The 6311-nt window shown below is 48.8% G+C and overlaps 1 pseudogene; it reads right to left on the reverse strand.

Annotated features, from left to right (window-relative positions):
• Positions 1–6311, reverse strand: part of LOC139584110 (centrosomal protein of 152 kDa-like) — a 155945-nt pseudogene that overhangs the window by 140227 nt on the left and 9407 nt on the right.

Here is a 6311-nt window from a genome sequence, read left to right on the forward strand (position 1 = left end):
GTGATACCAAACGCCCGTCTAACATGACGCGACACCAAACGCCCTCTAACATGACGCGATACCAAACGCCCGTCTAACATGACGCGATACCAAACGCCCGTCTAACATGACGCGATACCAAACGCCCGTCTAACATGACGCGATGCCAAACGCCCGTCTAACATGACGCGATACCAAACGCCCGTCTAACATGACACGATACCAAACGCCCGTCTAACATGACGCGATACCAAACGCCCGTCTAACATGACGTGATACCAAACGCCCGTCTAACATGACGCGACACCAAACGCCCGTCTAACATGACGCGATACCAAACGCCCGTCTAACATGACGCGACACCAAACGCCCGTCTAACATGACGCGACGCCAAACGCCCGTCTAACATGACGCGACGCCAAACGCCCGTCTAACATAACGCGACACCAAACGCCCGTCTAACATGACGCGATACCAAACGCCCGTCTAACATGACGCGACACCAAACGCCCGTCTAACATGACGCGATACCAAACGCCCGTCTAACATGACGCGATACCAAACGCCCATCTAACATGACGCGATACCAAACGCCCGTCTAACATGACGCGATACCAAACGCCCATCTAACATGACGCGATACCAAACGCCCGTCTAACATGACGCGATACCAAACGCCCGTCTAACATGACGCGACACCAAACGCCCGTCTAACATGACGCGATACCAAACGCCCGTCTAACATGACGCGACACCAAACGCCCGTCTAACATGACGCGATACCAAACGCCCGTCTAACATGACGTGATACCAAACGCCCGTCTAACATGACGCGATACCAAACGCCCATCTAACATGACGCGATACCAAACGCCCATCTAACATGACGCGATACCAAACGCCCGTCTAACATGACGCGATACCAAACGCCCATCTAACATGACGCGATACCAAACGCCCGTCTAACATGACGCGATACCAAACGCCCGTCTAACATGACGTGATACCAAACGCCCGTCTAACATGACGTGATACCAAACGCCCGTCTAACATGACGCGATACCAAACGCCCGTCTAACATGACGCGATACCAAACGCCCGTCTAACATGACGTGACACCAAACGCCCGTCTAACATGACGCGATACCAAACGCCCGTCTAACATGACGTGACACCAAACGCCCGTCTAACATGACGCGATACCAAACGCCCGTCTAACATGACGCGATACCAAACGCCCGTCTAACACGACGCGATACCAAACGCCCGTCTAACACGACGTGATACCAAACGCCCGTCTAACATGACGTGGTACCAAACGCCCATCTAACATGACGCGATACCAAACGCCCGTCTAACATGACGCGATACCAAACGCCCGTCTAACATGACGCGATACCAAACGCCCGTCTAACATGACGTGATCATGACGTGATACCAAACGCCCATCTAACATGACGCGATACCAAACGCCCGTCTAACATGACGCGATACCAAACGCCCGTCTAACATGACGCGATACCAAACGCCCGTCTAACATGACGCGATACCAAACGCCCGTCTAACATGACGCGATACCAAACGCCCGTCTAACATGACGCGATACCAAACGCCCGTCTAACATGACGTGATCATGACGTGATACCAAACGCCCATCTAACATGACGCGACGCCAAACGCCCGTCTAACATGACGCGATACCAAACGCCCGTCTAACATGACGCGATACCAAACGCCCGTCTAACATGACGCGATGCCAAACGCCCGTCTAACATGACGCGACTCCAAACGACCGTCTAACATGACGCGACGCCAAACGACCGTCTAACATGACGCGATACCAAACGACCGTCTAACATGACGCGATACCAAACGACCGTCTAACATGACGAGATGCCAAACGCCCGTCTAACACGACGTGATGCCAAACGCCCGTCTAACATGACGCGACTCCAAACGACCGTCTAACATGACGCGACACCAAACGACCGTCTAACATGACGCGATACCAAACGCCCGTCTAACATGACGCGATACCAAACGACCGTCTAACATGACGAGATGCCAAACGCCCGTCTAACATGACGCGACTCCAAACGACCTCTCACATGACGCGACGCCAAACGACCGTCTAACATGACGCGACGCCAAACGCCCGTCTAACATGACGCGATACCAAACGCCCGTCTAACATGACGCGATACCAAACGCCCGTCTAACATGACGCGATGCCAAACGCCCGTCTAACATGACGCGACTCCAAACGACCGTCTAACATGACGCGACGCCAAACGACCGTCTAACATGACGCGATACCAAACGACCGTCTAACATGACGCGATACCAAACGACCGTCTAACATGACGAGATGCCAAACGCCCGTCTAACACGACGTGATGCCAAACGCCCGTCTAACATGACGCGACTCCAAACGACCGTCTAACATGACGCGACACCAAACGACCGTCTAACATGACGCGATACCAAACGCCCGTCTAACATGACGCGATACCAAACGACCGTCTAACATGACGAGATGCCAAACGCCCGTCTAACATGACGCGACTCCAAACGACCTCTAACATGACGCGACGCCAAACGACCGTCTAACATGACGCGACGCCAAACGCCCGTCTAACATGACGCGATACCAAACGCCCGTCTAACATGACGCGATACCAAACGCCCGTCTAACATGACGCGATACCAAACGCCCGTCTAACATGACGCGATACCAAACGCCCGTCTAACATGACGCGATACCAAACGCCCGTCTAACATGACGTGATACCAAACGCCCGTCTAACATGACGCGATACCAAACGCCCGTCTAACATGACGCGATACCAAACGCCCTCTAACATGACGCGATACCAAACGCCCGTCTAACATGACGCGATACCAAACGCCCGTCTAACATGACGTGATACCAAACGCCCGTCTAACATGACGCGACACCAAACGCCCTCTAACATGACGCGATACCAAACGCCCGTCTAACATGACGCGATACCAAACGCCCGTCTAACATGACGCGATACCAAACGCCCGTCTAACATGACGCGATGCCAAACGCCCCTCTAACATGATGCGATGCCAAACGCCCTTCTAACATGAGGCGATACCAAACGCCCGTCTAACATGACGCGATACCAAACGCCCGTCTAACATGACGCGACACCAAACGCCCGTCTAACATGACGCGATACCAAACGCCCGTCTAACATGACGCGACACCAAACGCCCGTCTAACATGACGCGATACCAAACGCCCGTCTAACATGACGCGATACCAAACGCCCGTCTAACATGACGCGATACCAAACGCCCGTCTAACATGACGTGATACCAAACGCCCGTCTAACATGACGCGACGCCAAACGCCCGTCTAACATGACACCAAACGCCCATCTAACATGACGTGATACCAAACGCCCGTCTAACATGACGCGACACCAAACGCCCGTCTAACATGACGCGATACCAAACGCCCGTCTAACATGACGTGATACCAAACGCCCGTCGAACATGACGTGATAACGTATTGATAGCCTATACAAAACACAGCTGAATATAAAATGGCCAGTAACGGGACACTTTTTTGGAACTTAAATGAAGAAAATTGGCACACAATTTTAGGAATAGACCCCCTACAGCAGTTGAGAGGTGATTAACTACTTAAATGAATTACTTAAAAATCATACAATGTGATTTTCTGGATTTTTGTTTTAGATTCCGTCTCTCACAGTTGAAGTGTACCTATGATAAAAATTACAGACATCTACATGTCTGTAAGTAGGAAAACCTGCAAAATCAGCAGTGTTTCAAATACTTGTTCTCCCCACTGTATATATTATATATATATACGAAATGGAGTTCAAATAATTGAACTGATGTCGGTCAATTAGTATTTTAATAACCGTAAATTAAATCGCTCAGCACTATCCAATATGGACGAGTCAAAAGTCAAGTTTTCTTACCCAGAGGATTCTTTGGCTGCACATCTTTTCACTTCCTCCAGTTCCTGCAGGTTGTGCTCTTTCTCCTTCCATAGTGCCACCTCGTGATCATCTACAAAAAGAGGGAGGGGACAAGGAAGGACACCGATTATTACGATTTGAATTTGATTTGGGGAAAAAACACATTCAGTAAGATGTCCATTGTATTCCCAGTGGATAGCACTTAAAATTTTTGAATTAAAAAACGTTTTTCCCCCCCTAGTGGTTCTCGAAATAGGAATCCTTTCTGTCACCTGCTATCCTAAAACCTACAGGAAACTTGGGCCTAAGGACCAGGAGCCAGGGGTTGATTTGGGATTCAACAGGGTGTTTTGTTACCTTTGAGGTGCTGCATGGAGGCCTTGTTCTCCTGTAGCTGTCTGCAGGCATTCTCTAGATGCCTCCGGAGGTCCTGACTCTTCTTCTGCAGCTCGGACACGGTCTCAGCACACTGCTTCCCACAACCACCCTCTTCTCTCTTGTGATCAGTGGAGCCTGAATCGATAGAAGAACATATTTAAATCATACTTAGGGTTTGCTCTCACGCCTGGCATTTAATAATTTTTTTACCCTTTTTTCTCCCCAATTTCGTGGTTTCAAATTGGAAGTTAGTCTTGTCTAGTCGCTGCAACTTCCGTACGGACTCGGAGAGAGGCCGGTCGAGAGCCGTGCGTCCTCCGAAACACGACCCAACCAAGCAGCACTGCTTCTTGACACAATGCTCGTTTAACCCGGAAACCAGCCGCACCAATGTGTCAGAGGAAACACCGTACAGCTGGTGACCGTGTCAGCGCGCACTGCGCCCAGCCCGCCACAGGAGTCGCTAGAGCGCGATGGGACAAGGATATCCCTGCCGGCCAAACCCCTCCCCTAATGCGGACGATACTGGGCCAATTGTGCACCGCCCCATGGGTCTCCCGGTCGCGGCCGGCTGCGACAGAACCTGGACTCGAACCCAGAATCTCTAGTGGCACAGCTAGCACTGCGATACAGTGCCTTAAACCACTGAGCCACTCTGGAGGTGTGCTTCTGCCATTGTATCTATTCCACTAATTGCAGGGATCACTCTCTATGCACTCACTGTACTCTACATTTCTTTGGATAACAGTGTCTGCTAAGTGGCATATTATTCTATACATAGAAGACTTGAGAAGAAACACACTATGAATCTGATTGAGTTCTTTCTCATGGTGCTCCTGATGTTCCTTCAGCACCCGGCCGAGCTCCTCCTACTGATCTGGAGAACAACACAGCCTTCATAATAAACTGTTAGTCAGGTCAACACAGCCTTCATAATAAACTGTTAGTCAGGTCAACACAGCCTTCATAATAAACTGTTAGTCAGGTCAACACAGCCTTCATAATAAACTGTTAGTCAGGTCAACACAGCCTTCATAATACACTGTTAGTCAGGTCAACACAGCCTTCATAATAAACTGTTAGTCAGGTCAACACAGCCTTCATAATAAACTGTTAGTCAGGTCAACACAGCCTTCATAATAAACTGTTAGTCAGGTCAACACAGCCTTCATAATACACTGTTAGTCAGGTCAACACAGCCTTCATAATAAACTGTTAGTCAGGTCAACACAGCCTTCATAATAAACTGTTAGTCAGGTCAACACAGCCTTCATAATAAACTGTTAGTCAGGTCAACACAGCCTTCATAATAAACTGTTAGTCAGGTCAACACAGCCTTCATAATAAACTGTTAGTCAGGTCAACACAGCCTTCATAATAAACTGTTAGTCAGGTCAACACAGCCTTCATAATAAACTGTAAGTCAGGTCAACACAGCCTTCATAATAAACTGTTAGTCAGGTCAACACAGCCTTCATAATAAACTGTTAGTCAGGTCAACACAGCCTTCATAATAAACTGTTAGTCAGGTCAACACAGCCTTCATAATACACTGTTAGTCAGGTCAACACAGCCTTCATAATAAACTGTTAGTCAGGTCAACACAGCCTTCATAATAAACTGTTAGTCAGGTCAACACAGCCTTCATAATACACTGTTAGTCAGGTCAACACAGCCTTCATAATACACTGTTAGTCAGGTCAACACAGCCTTCATAATAAACTGTTAGTCAGGTCAACACAGCCTTCATAATACACTGTTAGTCAGGTCAACACAGCCTTCATAATAAACTGTTAGTCAGGTCAACACAGCCTTCATAATAAACTGCTAGTCAGGTCAACACAGCCTTCATAATAAACTGTTAGTCAGGTCAACACAGCCTTCATAATAAACTGTTAGTCAGGTCAACACAGCCTTCATAATAAACTGTTAGTCAGGTCAACACAGCCTTCATAATAAACTGTTAGTCAGGTC

This window comes from Salvelinus alpinus, chromosome 9 (genome assembly GCF_045679555.1).
Source record: "Salvelinus alpinus chromosome 9, SLU_Salpinus.1, whole genome shotgun sequence".
Lineage (NCBI taxonomy): Eukaryota > Metazoa > Chordata > Actinopteri > Salmoniformes > Salmonidae > Salvelinus > Salvelinus alpinus.